This window comes from Pseudorca crassidens, chromosome 7, assembly GCF_039906515.1.
Source record: "Pseudorca crassidens isolate mPseCra1 chromosome 7, mPseCra1.hap1, whole genome shotgun sequence".
Classification (NCBI taxonomy): Eukaryota; Metazoa; Chordata; class Mammalia; order Artiodactyla; family Delphinidae; genus Pseudorca; species Pseudorca crassidens.
In genome coordinates, this window is record NC_090302.1 from 50,232,287 (window position 1) to 50,251,284 (window position 18,998).

At 44.8% G+C, this 18,998-nt stretch overlaps 1 protein-coding gene and 1 long non-coding RNA gene across 2 annotated transcripts in view; one reads left to right on the plus strand and one right to left on the minus strand.

Annotated features, from left to right (window-relative positions):
• Positions 1-11,350, minus strand: part of TJP2 (tight junction protein 2) — a 133,832-nt gene extending 122,482 nt beyond the window's left edge. The window contains exon 1 of the mRNA XM_067744224.1: positions 11,200-11,350. The gene's annotated coding sequence lies outside the window, so the exon portion shown is untranslated. The remainder of the gene's footprint in view (positions 1-11,199) is intronic.
• The window catches only part of LOC137227798 (uncharacterized), a 123,436-nt gene continuing 114,926 nt past the window's right edge, over positions 10,489-18,998 (plus strand). Inside the window, exon 1 of the long non-coding RNA XR_010945005.1 lies at positions 10,489-10,785. This is a non-coding gene — a long non-coding RNA (uncharacterized lncRNA). The remainder of the gene's footprint in view (positions 10,786-18,998) is intronic.

Genomic DNA, 18,998 nt, shown 5'->3' on the forward strand with positions numbered 1-18,998 from the left:
TGGTATCCTTTGATCCACCTCTCCATCCCCAACGGGAGGACTCTTGGCTCTCCTGGGGCGGCTCCCTGCTGAGCAGTCCTTCCAGCCTCCAACGCCACCCACGCTCCAGAAGATATCCAGAAGATAACCTCACACTGCCCAGGGCATCAACATTTGGACCGCCCCTTTCTCTCTGTTCCCGCTCCCCTTGCACCTGCTGCTGGGCCAGACTCTGTTTCCCTTGTGTCGCTTCTCTCATTATACCTGTGTACTATCTATCTCCCCCACTAGACTGTAAGCTCTGCTCTGAAGGCAGATACCTATTTGGCTGACATTGCATCCATCTCCTGTTGGGTTTTCTAAGTCCAACCCGATACTCCATTCATTCATTCACTCCTGGGACAACCACTGAACTGCTCCCTATCCAACACTCTCATGGATGTTGTACCTACGAAAAATACGAAACTGTCCCTGCCCTCCAGAGCCATCCAGTCGAATGGAGCAACAAGTAACTGCAACCCAGCACACTGCAGTAGGGAGGCGAGTGACCATGGAACAGGGGTGGGACAAAGGAAAGAGGGGACAATCCTGCCCAAGGGGCTTGGCTTGGGAAACTCTTCACAGAAAATGTACTTGAGTTAGGTCTTAATAATATGAGTAGGCATTCCTGAGGCGGACAAAAGAAGCTGAGGCATCCCAGGCAGAGGAAAAAATATCCCCAAGAGTCAGAAAAGCAAAACAGCGAAGAATGTTCTCAGATCGGTTAGTAGGATGAGCTGGCAGGAAGGAAGCCTGAGGTGCACCTGTGAACTCAGGGCTAGAGATGCCTTCTGACCTTAGGCTCTGCACACAGCAGGTATGGCAGATGCCAGCCCCTCCTGCTAACACACCTTCCCCTTGCCTAGATGTGGTTGAACCATTACATAGTGAACATGTCCTCTGTGCCAGCCACTGAGATAAGGGCTCCCCACAGGCATTACCTTGTTTAATTCTCACAAGGACCTTAAGAGGTGGATGGAAATTCTCCCTGTTTTCAGATGAAGAAACTCAGGCACCAGATGCCCAGGTTAACTTTCCCGGGTCCAAGCTGGTAAGAAGCAGTGGAGGTGGGATTCCTACCCAGGTTGGTCTGATGACAAAATTCATACTTTCTGACACCCACTAAGCCTGGGTAGGTGCCCTGGGGCCCTTGGTGTGTCCCCATCATAATGAAATGGAATTGCCTCTTTACTGATTTGTCTCCCTCTAGGATCCCATGACAGCAGAGACTTCGCTCTGTTGACCACTGTACCCCTAGCAGCTGCCACAGGGCCTGGCAGAGTATGGCATCAATGGGGCATGCTGAGAATGAATGAACACATGAATGAACAGGGCTTTGAACTCTTTGCCAATGTGCCCTCTCACCCTTCTCTGTCCCTGAAGTGAAGGAGTCCCTATTACCCTCCTAAAGCCAAGATCTAAGTGCAAAACCCAAGTTCACTTCTACCCTCTGCCGCTTTGGTCAAAGGGAGAAAAACTCCTACAGAACCAGCCTCTGAAGCTGCATGGACGGACCCCTCCTCCAAGTGCAAGGGCTTCTGCCACCGTCCTTGCTTTCCATCCTCGTCCCCATCTGAGTACAAAAGCCTTAACATCCTTTGAGAGGCCTGCTTCCAAGACTGGCCCTTGAACGGTGTCAGGGAACTTGGGTCTGAGGCATCTCCCACCGTTCTCAGGACTGATTAAAGTTGTCCACTGTCCCTAAACTCTGTACACAAATAATGCGGTTTAGGCTAAACATCTGCTTTCCTTCTGGGCATCTGAACTTTTGGTACATGCTCTGCAGAGGATGCCAACAATAATAAGTCCCCAGAAAAAATACCCTGGGTACTGAGTCTTTAATGAACTTCCCTGGCTGGCAACATTTCACACATGTGGTCTATCGGAATTAAGCCTGTCCCGCGTAGCTCTACTGGGAGAAGATACTTGGAAGCTTGCGCCCGGTGTTCTCAGATTGTGATCGTGTACTTTTGCCTTCACTGTAATAATCATAGAGGTGGCTATGACTATATGCTAAGCCTGTGAGTCTTCCTAGTGAATCACTGAAACTGGAGGTGACCTTAAGTATCCCGAGATACAATCTCTCTCAGAAGCAGGACTGAGAAATACCTCCTGTGCAGTTCTGACCATTACCAGAGGAATTGCACACCCTGGGCCCACAGGCATGTAAAATTGTGCAACTCGCTGAGTGGGATAGAGGACACAAAGGTGAGTCTAAAGTAGGCGGTGGTTACTCAGCTCCTGAGCTCAGCAGCAAGTCACAGGCAGAGCTGGGCAGGGATAACACCCACTGATGCTAAGCCCTCTCCCTCTGCTGACAGCAGGTGCCCCCAGATGGTAACACAGAACACTGCGGGGCAGGTTTTGGCCTTGTTCCAAAGCCCAAGAGAAGTGCTTTATATCCTCAGGTACAATGAGGATTCCTTTCAGAAAAATATGAAATAAAATTAGGAGATGTTTGTCTCACGTCTGTGAAACTGCAGGGAGGGTGGGACACAGCTCAACTTCACAGGACCCAATAGCAGTGGGCCGCCGCCCTTCCTGGATTTCTTTTCTGTAGCAAACCTTCTGACCTTCACAGCATTGACTGTCAGCACCCACCCTCAGAATAGGCTTATGCCAAGTTATGCTAAGGAGACTAGACACCTGGTAGCACAGATTTTTTAAGCCATTAAGCTGAGCAGGCAAAGGTGTGAAAGGAAGAAAACTAAAACTCGATGGCCACTACCTGCACAAAGGACTCCTGCTCTGGCTTACAAAGCTCCTTGGGTTCTAGGTTGACTATGATTCATGGTAACAGGCAAGAGGGAGAGGGCCAGTCACGACTCCAGGACTGTGGCCTAAGGACGCCTTATCTTATGAAGGCAAGTCCACACTTGGCCCTGTCCCCAAGCAGCCTATCCCACTACCCGGTAATGCTGGCCTTCCTAGAAGTGGTGAAGAGGCGTGTCCTCAGTCCCCTGTTTACATGGAGGCGTGTCCTGAAGAGGCGTGTCCTCAGTCCCCTGTTTACAGTGGGGGGCCTCACTGGCCTTTGTCTCCTCAGAATTCTCTCCCCACCTCTCCCCCATCTCAGAGGCTTCTCTTCCAGCCACCCCTCCCCACAGAATCCCTATGTCCCAGTTCCCAGCCCAGCCTGGGTCATATCTACTTCCTCAGCTCTACTAAGCTCCTGTACACACAGGATCCGTGAGCTCACCTGTAGCCTTGTCCCCTCCCTCACTCTTGCTCTGGTCCTACCCTTCCAAATGCCTCCAATCCACTGGTTCTCTAAGTGAGGCCCCCAGACCAGCAGCATCAGCATCACCTGGGTACTTGCTAGAGATGCAGATTCTCTGGCCCCCACCCCAGACTGACTGACTCAGAAACCAAACTCAGGGGGTCAGTAATGTGGGTCTTAACAAACTTCTAGGTGATTCAGACACAGCCCAATGTGTTAGGACCACTGAACCACACACTTTCATTTGCTTATTCTAAGGCTGTCTTAATTTTCAAATGGAAGTGATTTTCGTTTTCTAAATCCAGATGATTTCCCTGTTTCTCTTACTGCTCCCTACAGCTGCCAGTAATACAAGATCCAAACAGCACAACCCAAGTTCAATAGAGTAGGCCTCTAAAAATGCTAATAGGTATTTTAAAAATTCAGGATTGATTTGTAACTGTAGAACATGAAGATGATTCTCCATACGGCTATAGAGAAAAAACACTGCCATGCAGCTTGGGAAAGAACAAAAATGTACAAACTCACATCAAAATGTCCATCAGCCTACCCTCCTGTTGGGGGTACTTGCAAATAAAATCAAGAGTACCCTAATAGGGCTTCCCTGGTGGCGCAGTGTTGACAGTCCGCCTGCCAATGCAGGGGACATGGGTTTGTGCCCCGGTCCGGGAGGATCCCACATGCCGCGGAGCGGCTGGGCCCGTGAGCCATGGCCGCTGAGCCTGCTTGTCCGGAGACTGTGCTCCGCAATGGGAGAGGCAACAACAGTGAGAGGCTCGCGTACCGCAAAAAAAAAAAAAAAAGAGAGTACCCTAATAAAAGATATCAACAATTTATTAATATGATTTGTAAAGTATATTCTTACATATTTTAATAAGTAGAATGGACAGATGTTAACCAACAAAATATCAAACGATATTTTTGTTCAAGTGTTTAAAATATCCACCATCGGGACTTCCCTGGTGGTCAGGTGGCTAAGACTCTGTGCTCCCAATGCAGGGGACCCGGGTTCGATCCCTGGTCAGGGAACTAGGTCCCACATGCCGCAACTAAGTGTTCACATGCCACAACTAAAAGATCCCGCACGGAGCAATGAAGATCCCGCGTGCCACAACTAAGACCCTGTGCAGTCAAACAAACAAATAAATAATAAAATGTCCACCATCAGCATAAGCATATTTTTTGGTGTATTAACATTTGAGAGGTGCACGGTTTTTTGGTGCGCATTAAATCAGCATATAGAAGAAAAGTCCCTGCCTACTTACTCCCCTTCGCCTCCAAGAATCTATGTATTAATTCTTCACTCAAACCCTTTGGAACATCAGGTACTACATGTACTAGGCCCCAAGGCAAATAAAAAGATGAGCCAAAACCAAAATAAATTTTAAAAGAGCAAAGGGCTCAATTTACATTTTTAGTATTTTTCTAAACCATTGAAACTAGGGAATTTATTCAAAATTGATTTTCCTCTTCCTCTACCTAGTGTTCCCCTAGAAGAGGATTTATAAAAAGGTCAGGAAAGAATGGCTTAATAAATAAGCTCATGAAAAAATGTTTAACATCATAAGGCATCAGAGGAGTGTGAATTAAAATTACTTCACGGGCTTCCCTGGTGGTACAGTGGTTGAGAGTCCACCTGCCGATGCAGGGGACACGGGTTCGTGCCCCGGTCCGGGAAGATCCCACATGCCGCGGAGCGGCTGGGCCCGTGAGCCATGGCCGCTGAGCCTGCGCGTCCGGAGCCTGTGCTCCGCAACGGGGGAGGCCACAGCGGTGAGAGGCCCACGTAACGCAAAAAAAGACACACACACACAAAAAACTACTTCACACCAACTAGGATGGCTAAAATAAAAAAGACTGATTTGGATGTGTAGAAATTGAAACTCTCACACATTGCTGATGAGATAGTAAACTGGTGCACCTACTCTGGAAAAGTCTGGCAGTTCCTGAAAATGTTAAATATAGAGTTAGATATGTTTTTCACTTGTAGGTATGTACCCCAAAGACATGAAAAAATATGCCCACATAAAAACATGAATGTTCACAGCAGTATTATTCATAATAGGCAAAAAGTAGAAACAACCCAAATGTCAATCAACAGATGAACGGATAAACACAATGTGATAAACACAATGGAACATTATTTGGCAATAAAAAGAAGAAAACTCTGATACATGCTGCAATGTAGATAAATCTTGAAAACATTATGCTAAATGAAAGAAGCCAGAAACATAGGACTACATATTGTATAATTCCATTTATATCAAATGTCCAGAATAGGCAAATCTATAGACAGAAAGTAGATTAGTGGTTGCTTAAGGTGGGGGAAGTAGGGGATTAGAAGGTGCCAGCTAAGGGGTGGAAGGGCTTCACGAAGGGGTGGTGTCCTTTTTAGGGCAACAAAAAGGTCCTGAAATTGATTCTGGTGATGGCTGCACAACTCTGTGAATATACTCAAAATCAATGAATTGCACACTTTATGGATGAATTGTATGGCACGTGAATTACATCTCAATAAGACTGTTTTTTAAAGAATGACCTAGAAGCTAGAAGAGAATTACAAACAAACTCAGTTAAGTAAAATGTGTGAGGTACCTCAGATGTGTGGCTTCTTCTGTCTCCTTTGCGTTGTAAATTTCTCCCAAATGAAGGTAAGACATTTTTATTATCATTTTACAGTTTACAAGCATTTTTATAAAAAAGGTCTTTCTGAGTCCTTACCATAATCTTAGGGGGAGATAATTATTTCCCTAATTTTACATTTAGGAACACGGTGGCTCCAAGTTTATGAGGTTTATTCCCGCTCAGTCAGCTGGTCAGGGTAAGTCTCAGTTCTTTTGCACCTGAATTCTGTGCCCTTTCTTCCGCACTGTGTAGCATCTTGGGGTGCCTCGTAAATACCATCAGGTTGATATGCAGAGATGGTACTGCTGACCGGTCTCAGTAAGGAGAACGCCCAATGCTTTTTCTGGGAGCTGGACTAGCTATGCTAATGCTACATTCAAGCCACGTATAGTCTAATTGATCACTCATGAGAGGTCTTGTGGTACCATGGAAAGAACACTTTGCTGTCGACTCCTTTGCTCTTTTGGAATTTATTTCAGTTTGGGCTCATTTTTTATTTGCTTCAAAGCCTAGAGCAGCTAGTACCTGATGTTCCAAAAGATTTGAATGAAGAATTAATGAGGACTTCCCTGGTGGCGCAGTGGTTAAGAATCCGCATGCCAGTGCAGGTGACACAGGTTCAATCCCTGGTCTGGGAAGATTCCCACATGCTGCGGGGCAATTAAGCCTAGGTACCACAACTACTGAGCCTGCACTCTAGAGCCCGCAAGCCACAACTACTGAGCCCACGTGCCACAACTACTGAAGTCTGCGTGCCTAGAGCCCGGGGCTCCACAACAAGAGAAGCCACAATGAGAAGCCAGCGCACCGCAATGAAGAGTAGACCCCACTCACCGTATCTAGAGAAAGCCCGCGCACAACACTGAGGACCCAACACAGCCATAAATAAATAAATAAATTAATTAAAAAAAAAGAATTAATGAATACATAGTTTCTTGGAGGTGAAAGGGAGTTAGTAGGCAGGGATTTATTATTCTACATGGAAGGACCATGGAAAAGACCATATTCTACAGTAGGAAGGCCCAGGTTGGCTTCAGTCTTCTCATCTGTAATATTATAAAAAAAGAAACACCTCTCTCAAAGTCATTGTAAAGATTTATTGAGAATATATATGAAAATGCCCGATTCAAAATGGGCACTCGACAACAGTTCATTGATGCTGGATCAAATAGTCTAATACCTTGATACCTTAGGGAGACCAGTGGGTTTTTCTGCACATTCAGGATTCTGAACCTCAGATCTCAAGAATGAAGACCAACATCAAAAAGTGTTTATTCAATTTGCCAAACTGAAACAATGACTACCTAATTTTAAGGAAGAATTCATCATTAATTTTATTTCATGTTTAATAGAAAATTGTGTTCTCTTGTACTTTCAGATTAATTTCTCAATATCTTAGTTTGCATGTGTGTGTGACTCCCAAACCTAATTATATATCGGAATCACCCAAGGTGTTATTAAAACCTACAGATTCCAATGCACGGAGTCTCACTCAGAGAAGGTCTGGAGTAGTTGGAGAGGTTCCATTTTTACTAAACTCCCCAAGTGATTCTCCAGGCATCACTGAATTACTGATAAATCCATTCACCAAACACTTTCTAGGAATGTTTTCTCCTGTGTGGACTACAAAATAGCATTTGTTCACCAAATAAAACACTGAACTATATTGCTATTTCGAAGAGAACACAGTGGAGGAGGGGAAACATTTTCTCTTTGCATTACCATAATAATAATATTCTGAAATTTTGTGAATGCAAGAATATCATGAAAAAGGAGAATTTTCTGCCAAATCTTGCCTATCTGAATTATCTTCATTCATCATTTCAAAGGGACTTTTCAATCAAAGGGAGCTCTAAGTTCCTTCCTACAAGGTGACAGACTCATTCTGATGAAAGTCATAAGACAAGAAAAGTCAAGGGTCTTAGAGAAAAAAGAATTTGGGAAGAATTTTAAGGATCTGCCACTATTCAGCTACTTATTAAATCTTCCCAATATCTCTGATCACTTATGTATTCTGAACCACATTCTTGATCTATAACAATGCCTTTGTTAGATCATGAATGAAACCATTTTTATTAGCTTGCCAATTCACATTTCTGTTCTCACTGAAAAGCATGTCCTCAAACCACAACCTGGATAATTTTGAGCAGATGCAAGCAGATTACTTTCAGTATTACAAAGCTTTCTATAAATTAGGAGTTTGGGATTAACAGATACACACTACTATCTACAAAATAAATAAACAACAAAGACCTACTGTATGGCACAGTGAACTGTATTCAATGTCTTGTAATAACCTCTAATGGGAAAGAATCTTAAGGATATACATATGTGTGTAAGTGAATCACTTTGCTGTACACCTGAAATTAATGCATTGTAAATCAACTATACTTCAATTGAAACAACAACAACAAAGCTTTTCTAAATTATACAAACAGTTTTACAACCAGAAATAATGTTCTTGGACCATTAGACTCACTTAACATTAAAGCAGTAACAAAATAGATTGGGGTCTTTTAGAAAATTATTTCAAATCTTTCTTCCTCCTATATATACGCCAGCAACAACACTTTTTCTTAAGCTTTCTTTCAACTACTTTCAACAATGAGTTTGGATCAGTATTAAAAAACAAAAACAAAATGCTAAACTCAATGTAAACACGACCCCTAAAATAAAGCCAGTTAAAAGAAGCACAGAGATTTTACCAGTCATCTGCACCTAGTTAATTAGTGCAGACTGAGCCCTGGGTAGTTCCATTCCTTTTCAACCAGACCAAAGAGGAAGCCCTCATAGTTTCAGGTTGTCTCCATTAAAAGAAAGCACATGCACTTTAAGAATCTGGAGTTAAAATGCCAAGTCCACCAGGCCAGTGACCCAGGAATTTCCAAACGTTTATTAATATTCTGAGAAGATGATTTTAGTTTTACTTTACATTCCTGTTCAACCTTTTCTGTACCCTACAGAAAATGTCATTAACAGTATCCGGAAACTCAGGGGCTGGGAAGAGCGGGGAATAGGGTATTCTTTAATGGGTACAGAGTTTCTGTTTGGGACGATGAAAAAGTTCTGGAAAAGGATAGTGGTGATGGTTGCACAACATTGTGACTGTACTTAACGCCACTGAATTGTACTCTTAAAAATGGTGGTTAGGGGGCTTCCCTAGTGGCGCAGTGGTTGAGAGTCTGCCTGCTGATGCAAGGGACACGGGTTTGTGCCCCGGTCCGGGAAGATCCCACATGCCGCGGAGCGGCTGGGCCCGTGAGCCATGGCCGCTGAGCCTGCGCGTCCGGAGCCTGTGCTCCGCAACGGAAGAGGCCACAATAGTGAGAGGCCCGCGTACCACAAAAAAAAAAAAAAAAAAAAAAAAAAAAAAAAAATGGTGGTTAGGACTCTGCGCTTTTATTACTGAGGGCCTGGTTCAATCCCTGGTGGGGGAAATAAGATCCCACAAGACGCCTAGAGGGGCAGGAAAAAAAGAAAAAAAATGGTTAAAATGACAAATTTTATGTTGTGTGTATTTTATCACAATAATAACGATGAAAGAATCAAAGTACCTAGAAACAAAAAACCCAAAGGCTTAAGGAGCCTGGCACCTGGGGTGGAGGTGCTGTGACCCACAAAGCTGTACTGTGTTTGTCCTGGTCTGGCAAAACGAAGGCTCAAATGTAGGACTGGGTGGACATGTAGGGAAATGTAAATCACTTCTTCAAACTGGACAAAAAACTTCACCCCAACATAACCCTCTGCCAGTCTCAAGCCTTAATATGCAAAGGGTCCCCTGGGGACCTTGATTGAGCAGTTCTGGGTAGGTCTGAAGTCCTGTATTTTTAAAAATTATTATTATTATTTTTTTGCGGTACGCAGGCCTCTCACTGTTTTGGCCTCTCCCGTTGCGGAGCACAGGCTCCGGACGCGCAGGCTCAGCGGCCATGGCTCATGGGCCCAGCCGCTCCGCGGCATGTGGGATCTTCCCGGACCGGGGCACGAACCCGTGTCCCCTGCATTGGCAGGCGTGAAGTCCTGTATTTTTAACAGGCCCTCAGGTGATATCGCTGTTGCTGGACCTTGAACCTCACTCAAAGCCGCAAGGCCCCAGCGCGTTTGACGTAAAGACAGTCACCCTATCAATCTAACCCTTTAGAACCACGGTTCCCTCACCGGGAAACGTGGAGGGTTGATCATGTGTTTCAGAAGAATTGGCTAAGGACTTAACTTACCTCCCAACCACAGTTTGTAAAAGTGCGCTGAGAAACTTGGATAGAAGGCCTGACTGAATGGAGCCTTCTAAGAGAACCCACTCACCCCGGGACTAGCAAGCAGCCGCAGCTGATAAGGATAATTGACAGCGGCAGTTTCGCAGAAAGCCCTCAAGCCGACTTCAAAACAGTCTTGAAAACACCCTTCTCAACCTCGAAGAATGCCTGGAATTCAGTGGCCTTTATCCAACATAAAGATGTCCAACTCAGTTTTGACTGAGTTCCCTATAGAAGAACCTCACAATGTAGCCCTTGAAGACTGACAACACCCAGCATGTTGAGAAGCTCGGCCCCTTCCTTACAAATGGGTCAGAAAGTGCAAAAAAAAAAAAAAAAGTTCCCTCAAACTCTGCCGAGCTGGGAGCACAGATCTCGGCTCCCGGGCTGCGTGGGCTGACAAGCATCTCCGGGGTTCTCAGGTGTGCGCACTTTCCAGGCTCCGCGGCTGAGACTCCGCCGGCAGCCCAGGCGGCGCCCACCTGCTCTCAACTACCCAGCGCCCCCCTCGGCCCGCGTAAATCCAAGCCACCAGATCCTACCTCCTCCAGATACTGCAAACGCTGACTGCGCCGACAGAAACTCAGAGGCCCTTTGAATCTGGTTCAAGAGAAGCTCAACAGAAAGTGAAACAGCTCCCATCCCTTGGGGGAGAAGGCTCCAGGCCAGGTAGGAAAAAGAAGGTGGCTCCCAGTCACCTGTAGCTGCCCCAGCTGCGCGCCCAAACCCACTTCCAGAATGGTCCCCAAGATGGGGAGGCAAAAGTCAGTTAAGCATCCCCAGAAAGGGAAAATAATCAATGCCCAATAAAGTCCAGCCCGAATCCACAGGGGCATGGGGTGACAGAGCATTTACTCACGCTGCCCCCCACCTCCGCCCCCATGAAGGACCAGGGGGCAAGCGCCCCGCCGCAGCCCGCAAAGCCCTCCCCCGCCAGAGTCGGGACCGGAGGGAGATATCCCGGGCGCTGCTGGAGCGTGGAGGCTGCGCCTGGGGCGGCTTTTCTCCGGCCTCGCGGAGGGCAGCGCCGGGACGCCTGCGGGCGCTCAGTGGCCAGCGAGGGACCGGGAGGAGGGTACTCGCCTGGAGGCGGGTGGCGGCCGCAGTCGGCGGAGTCGGGGGCAGGGCGAAGGCGGCTCTGACGGGCGCCTGGGAGCCTCCGACGCGGCGCCGGCTGCTGGGCCGGTGTTCTCTGCGCTCCCCGCGCGCGTCGCCGGCGGCGCCTCGCGGAGCCGGAGTGCTGGAGGCGGCCCAGCGAATGGGCGGGCGCGAGTGGCCTCGGCCGCTGCTCCTGTGTATTATTGTGACTCAAGCTATTTCCTGTTTGGAGGTTTGGGAGAAAGAAAAAAAAAAAAATCCAGGGTGGGGGCAGGGGGATCGGGGCGGCGGTGAGCCAGAGAGCGGCGGCTTGGAGGAGACGAGGGTGGGCAGCGGCTGTCACCTGCTTATTTCGAGCCCCCGAGGGTGCCTAGCGCGCGAGCCGGAGGAGAAATGTAGTTTATTGCAGTGCTACTTTGGGGTACTGGGAAGGACAGAGGGTGGCTCACACACGCCACCCAGCGTTGGGGTAGGGGCTGCGGCCGCAGGGACCGCTTGGTCACTCCAGCCCGCGCGCCCACTCCCCTGCCTCTTTCCTTCTCTGTAAAACTGCCGGTGAGCTTTCTTCCACCCGAAGGGCAAGCGGAATTCGCTGTGCTGCCTTCTTTCTTCGTGACCTGGTCGGCTTTTCGATCCCTTCCAGGGGTGTGAGCAAGGAAGGGGTGAGCGTCGTTCCCCTTTCAAAAACTACGGGAGGATCGTTGTGGACCATGTGGGTGTTTGACTGGTGGTATTGGCGGGGGGGGGGGTGGGGGGGGTGGGTGGGATGGGAAGGCAGGTTAATTATTTTGGTGGAAAGTTAACTCATATGATCAGCTTCCGTTCCCCTCCTCCACCAACCTCACCCTTAGCCGGATCACAGGGTCTGAGGCCCCAATCCGGAAATACCGGTTCCTCCCGCTGGGACAATAGGTGAGGGCGGGAGCGTTAACCCGAGGGCTGGCTTAGTCACCACGGGAATCTCTGCTCCGCTGGGAGGGCAGAATCCTCCTAGGACCCAAGCTTGCAACTGGCAAGCAGGTGCCTCTTCCATTTAGTCTTGTTAAAAATCCTGGGAAGGTTATGGGGACTTATTGTTTAATGGGTGCAGAGTTTCCACTTGGGATGATGAAACAGTTGTAGAGATGGATGGCGGTGTTGGTTGCACAACTATGTGAATGTACTTAATGCTCCTGAATTGTGTGCTTAAAAATGGTTTGAATGGTCAATTTTATGTTGTGTATTTTACTACCAAAAAAAAATCCTGGGAAGATCATACCCTCATTCATTCAAGACAGCTTTGTTTATGATTGCCAAGCCCCCCTTCCCTCTTCCTGACACAAACGTTTGCCAGAAGTAATGGAATAAGTAAAACTAAAGTTCATTTAGTTTAGACTTTGGGGGGGGGGGGAGTACATATCAACAAGTTATTCCAAGAAGTGAGTAGATTGAGCCTAGAGGACAGTACAGTTTTTAAAAAGATGAGCAGTAGTTTGTCAGAAACATAGTGCTGGCAAGATGAATAAAGGTGTAAATAGTGTCTTACTGTTTATCTAAGAAAGCAGGAACACATAGATACATTTGCTTATGTATTTTTTAAATGGAAAGATAAATTATTAAATGGTTACTTATTTGGGAGAGATGAAACAAGATGGAAGGTACAAGGAAAGAGGCTAGACTTCTCTGACTATATCTGATTTTGTAGTTTTGACTTTGGAATGATGTCAATTTTACATAATTATGAAAAATTAAATCAAAAATTTAAAAAGCAAAATGCAACTAATGAATGTAGTATCGAGTTGATGGCTTAACCACGTAAAGGGAAATTATGTGAGGTGACTTTAAAACACAATTATTTGACCCTACATCCCCTAGGAATATACCCTAAGGATGAAGAGAATGTTAAAAAACAAAACAGAAACAGCTTTTCAGTAATCACAATGTTATTAGTAATTTATGTTAGTGTTTTTAAGAATCAATGTTTTTCAGAATAAAAGAGATAAATACAAAATCAAGTTAAGCGATATTAAATTTGAATTGAAATTATCATTTAGAACTCATGATATACTTAAAAAATGTTTTTCCAAGGTCTTTTACTCAAAATGTCCACCAAACAGTGACCAACCTAGTAGGAGTAAGCACTCTTAGATCCCAGATTGTAGTCTCTAAATAGCATTTTTCCCTAAAAGGAACTAGACCTACTTGGAGAAGTGATTTATTTTAGTTTAAAGGTAAGAAGTACCCAAAATAAGACTGGAGCATCTTGTCAATTCAGGAAGCAAGGAAGCTATCAAAAACGAATAGGTTCACATGAAATGGAAGCGGAGGCCAACCTGTAGAAGCACCCACTGGCTAAAGTGGGATAAATTTGAGCATCAGTAAGGAAAGTAACTGCAATGAATTGAGACATATCAAATATGTATATCTCCATGATTCACAAGGATACTTAAAAATGGGGTAAAAAAACCTGATTGGTTACCTTTGCAGATGCAGTAGAACTAATTCATTATTTTGAAAGCTGGTAAATTGCAAGAGAGAATTACACATTTTACCTGCGTCTTCTGGACTGTATCTAACACTTCATATGTACCACTTCAGATCTTCTTTGCCTCACCTGTCTCTTATTGCAGCCATTGCTGCAGCAGTAAGTTCTACGTGGGCTCTTTCCACCTTCATACAGGAACAACCCAAATAACCTCATCTCCTACCTTCTACCCCAGCACTTCCCTGTTAATGCCAGTGTGGGGATCCATGGAAACTATCTAGGTGCCTATGCATACACCACCCTGAAGGGTGCGTGAGTTAATGTTTCGTGGTCTAACCTAAGACCAGTGGGGGATAGAAGCTGATAAATAAATATTCCTTCCTTTTCTCCCAGGACGAAGTGTCCTGAAACTCAGTTCTATATCACTTCTCAGAAATCAAGTCACAAAGAATCAACCAATCAGGTGCTTGAAGCCGCAGCCTACCGGGCTTGAATTGGCTCTCTCGGCTTCCCCCACCCCTCACTTCTTTCCCTAGGACCATGCTTCCAATAAAGCCCATGTCTCAAGAACTCTGCTTCCTGGGAAACCCAAGCTAAGACCTGTACATCCTGTATCTCAGGGTAACTAAATAGTTGATGAGGAAATTATTCTAGCAAATAAATAAGAATATCAGTATTTTCCAAAACCCTATAAAATCATGGATCAAGGCAATGGTCATCAATGGCCACCAATCTCATAGAAAAGATCACCAGACATTATGTGCAATATGATAGAAATATCATATCAACACTGCAAATGACACATTCTTGCCAAAAAAGAGCAAACCTGAATCTGATCAAGCTCTAGATCCAACTACCAGTTTAGAGGAACTACTGGAATAGAGGAATGTGTTAATGCTACTAGGGGGCATGATCAACAAAATCCAGAATGTGAGAAACTCGAAAAGACAAATGACCCAGTTTCCTCAAAAAGTAGCAAGGCATTAAAAATGATGAGGTAAGAAACATATAGATTAAAAGACTTAAGTGATACCAATAAAATACAACATGTATTTCTTGTTTGGGGCCTGATTCAAAATGGCGAGATATTTGGGGAAACTTGATAGTCCCTAAGTTAGTAAAATTTTAAAAATATTTTAATCACATGCCACTGATTTAATCTACTGTATGGAGTTGGTGTTGCTACTACATGTGTTTGGGTGCCATATACACACACACACACACATATACAGACACACACAAAATAAAACACCTGTTTAATTTCTTTTTGTATCTGAAATGAAATGAACATTTCAGAGAAGACTTGGATTCTGGATTTTCTTTGAATGTGTTCAGGTGGGAAGAAAGGGACTCTGGCTGGCACAGCTGGTAACTGACATTCTCTTTGTCTTTCCCACCCACTCTTTTCGTTCTGGTTATAGGCTTTATGTATGCCTTTGTGCTTTCCTGTAATCAGCAAAACAGCGTTTTCAGCATATTCACTAATAAATATTTCCACTCTGAAGACTAAACATTGCAAAATCTGCTCTTAGAAATAAAAAAAGACACTTCCATGGACCACAGGGACAGTACTCTGAAAAATGGGACAAGAACTCTGGGTTCTGACTCAGAACTCAGCAGAGGTTCCCTTCCCACCACTGACACCGAGTCAGTCCCATAGAAACCGTCTTGCCTTCCCGGGAGACAAAGCCCTATTCTGCTGCCTCTCGTGACAGGGAGCTCTTGTATTCTGTGTCCTGAGGTTCTGAAATCAATACTGTGCTTCACCTGTAGACTGGACAGACAGGATGGGGAAAGGGTCAAATCACAGTTTAAAGTGGGGCACTTGCCTTGGTGAGATAGGTGTTTTCTTTATGGGCAATAGGTGCATTATCGAGCCCCAGAAAGAGCCTGGTTTCTGGTTTTGACTTTGCTACTTGCTGCCTGTATGATCCTGAGTTTTCTATTTTTTCCAGTTTTATTGAGGAATAATCATCATACATGACTGTATAAGTTTAAGGCATAGAGCATGATGGTTTCATTTACACATATTGGGAAATGATTACCACAATAGGTTCAGCTAAAATCCATCATCATGGATATTGATATCCATCGTGAATATTGATACAATAAAAAGGGAAAAAAAGTGTTCTCCTTGTGATGAGAACTCTTAGGATTTACCCTTTTAACTTTTCTGTATATCATACAGCAGTGTTAGCTATAGTTAGCATGTTGTACATTACATCCCTAGTATTTATTTATGCTATAATATTTATCTTATAATATCTTATAATAATATAACTGGAAGTTTACCTTTTGGCCATCTTCCTCCAATTCTCTCTGCAATGCCCCACCACCCAGGCCACAAATTTATATTTAATTTCCTTGAGTGTAAACTTCAGTCTTTCACTCTTTGACCTGGCAGCTCCATTTCTAGATACCTAGATACCCCACAAATATTTACACACATATTGAAAGAAATCTGTTTAAGAATGCTTATTCCTCTGTGTTAGAATAGCAAAAAATTAAAATTAAATGCCACTAAAAGAATGGCTAGATAAACAATGGTACATCTGAATGATGTGCTAAATGTATTTTGGTACCTTTCAGGGTAGTTTTTTGTATGAACTATTCAGAGGTTTGCTTTGGTTCCAAAATGAGTATCCAGTTAATTAAAGTTACAGATCCCAAACCCTAATTCTTCTTTAGGCTTTAATTTTACACATTTTTATTATTCTATCTTGTAAGTCTAGCTTTTATTTTCACCTACAAAATTTTATTATGTTATATTTGATACATACAAAATAATATAAGTACCATCTATGTAAGCTTGGGAGCATATAATAAAATGAATACAGGAATCCACCACACTGTTAATCAATAGAACATTACCTGGACTTCCCTGGTGGCGCAGTGGTTAAGAATCTGCCTGCCAATGCAGGGGACATGGGTTCAAGCCCTGGTCCGGGAAGATCCCACATGCCACGGAGCAACTAAGCCCGTGAGCCACAACTACTGAGCCTGTGCTCTAGGGCCCACGAGCCACAACTACTGAACCCACGTGCCGCAACTACTGAAACCCATGCACTAGAGCCCATGCTCCGCCATAAGAGAAGCCACCACAATGAGAAGCCCACACACTGCAACAAAGAGTAGCTCCCGCTCTACGCAACTAGAGAAAGCCCATGCACGGCAACGAAGACCCAATGCAGCCAAAAAATTTTTTTAAAAAAGATAGAACATTACCAGTGTTTTTGATTATGCCACATGCTTGCAAATCCTACTCACCCCCCCATCCATTTCAAGGTAATCACTATCCTAATTTATGCATTCATGAAAAAAATTTTTTTTTACCAAGACATGTACATCTTCCTAAACAATATATTGTTTGGATTTGCTAGTTTTTGAGCTTTATAAGAATAGAATCACACTGTATGTAGTCTTCTGCAACCAGCTGTTTTTCACTGCAAATTATGTTTCTAAGATTTATTCAGCTTCTTGAGTATAGCTATATTTCATCCAATTTTATTCCTGTATAATATTCCATTTCTATATTTGATTTTAAGTTTTCCTTTGCATCAAAGGATGCCCACCCTCTAGGCAGATGATTACTTTCTTAGTGAACTTCAAGAAAAAGATTTCAGACCATTTCAGACCATCAGAATTTGCAGGCAAAAAGAGTGATTCTTCTTTTCACTCATCAAGGAAATACATATATCATCCCGTCTTTGGGGATAAATACATATATCATCCCATACTTTGCCTAAGTATGTCAGAGATGCATAGCTACCAGAAAAATGCAGCTGGGTGGAGCTCACTAAATATCATTTATGCTTATGCCAGTCACTCCAGAATTTCAAGAAGGGGTAGCCTTCTAGCCCACATCCCTAGGTTACTAATTCTTCTGCTCATAGAAATGTGCACCTTCCACGCACCTGAGAAGGTTTTATATTTCTTTGGCTCTTACAATTTGTAAATGTCTTTTCTTCCTAATTCTTAAGACCTTGGGACTTAATGAATCCTGCTTCTTTCCATATACCTCTCAACTTAGAACCAAACAACTCTAGCAGATATTAAAATGACAGCCAATGAAAGTGGTAACAGTTGTTGAATCTAGTGGAGCGTATGTGTGTGTTTCCTATACCAGTCTTTCCACTATTTTGTATGTTTGATTTTTTTCCTGTATAAAAATTGAGGGAGGGGGATTGAATTGAATTCTGACGTCTTTCTTGGCTTTGTCTGATTTGGGGGTCACAACTTTTTAAGCTGTTTCTGCTGACCGACTGAGGAGCGGTCTCCATCAGTTAAAAGCAGTGAGCTAGGGGCTTCCCTGGTGGCGCAGTGGTTGAGAGTCCGCCTGCCGATGCAGGGGACACGGGTGCGTGCCCCGGTCTGGGAGGATCCCTCATGCCGCGGAGCAGCTGGGCCCGTGAGCCATGGCCGCTGAGCCTGCGCGTCTGGAGCCTGTGCTCTGCAGCGGGAGAGGCCGCAGCAGTGAGAGGCCCGCGTACCGCAAAAAAAAAAAAAAGCAGTGAGCTAATCTATATGAGCCAATATGCAAAGTTCTTCAAGACACGTTGCTAAAAAAAAAAAAGGGCAAGTCACAGAACAACACATATGGTATGAACCTGCTTATGCAATAAATACATGCACATCTATATGCAAATGAGTAGAAAAAGGGCTGGAAGGATGCTCTGCATCTTGGCAACGGTGGTCAACTGGAAAAGTGAGTGAGAGAAGCTGTGATTTAGGGGGAGAGGTGAATGGTGGTGAAGACAGACCTTCATTTTTGGGGTACTGTTTTGAATTTAATTAAAAGCAAAAGTAAAATGAAATGCATGGGGTGGACTAGAAAACCTGCCAGCCATCTTCTGACTGACACTTGCCGTGATCCTAGGGGGATGGAGCACATCTGTCTTGAGGGGGACTTGGTGGGAGGTCGTGGTCATGGGGCTCTAGTGCTCTCTGAAGATTGAATGAGGCCAGCTGCAGCTCCGAGAAACAGGCCATGACTGCATGGGTCAAAGGACTGCTAAGTGCTCTTTCAACAGTCCTTACCCTGGCCTCATCCCCAGACACACCTGAGAGCAGGGCTGCTCCTGGGCCAAGGCCCTCCTCCATGGGGCCACAGCAGGCAGCAGCCCCACCTTCTCCCTGGGCAAAGGCAGGAACAGGGCAGGTAAACACCCCATGTGTGGCTGGCAGTCACAGTGTTGAGAAGCAAGTCAAGAGCCATGCTCAGCAATCACTGGGTTGAAGATTCCTTTGATCCCCTTTAACACCCTCTGTAGTCGCTCTGCTTTGGCATGACATCTTAAGTCATCCAATTTACGATTCTCTG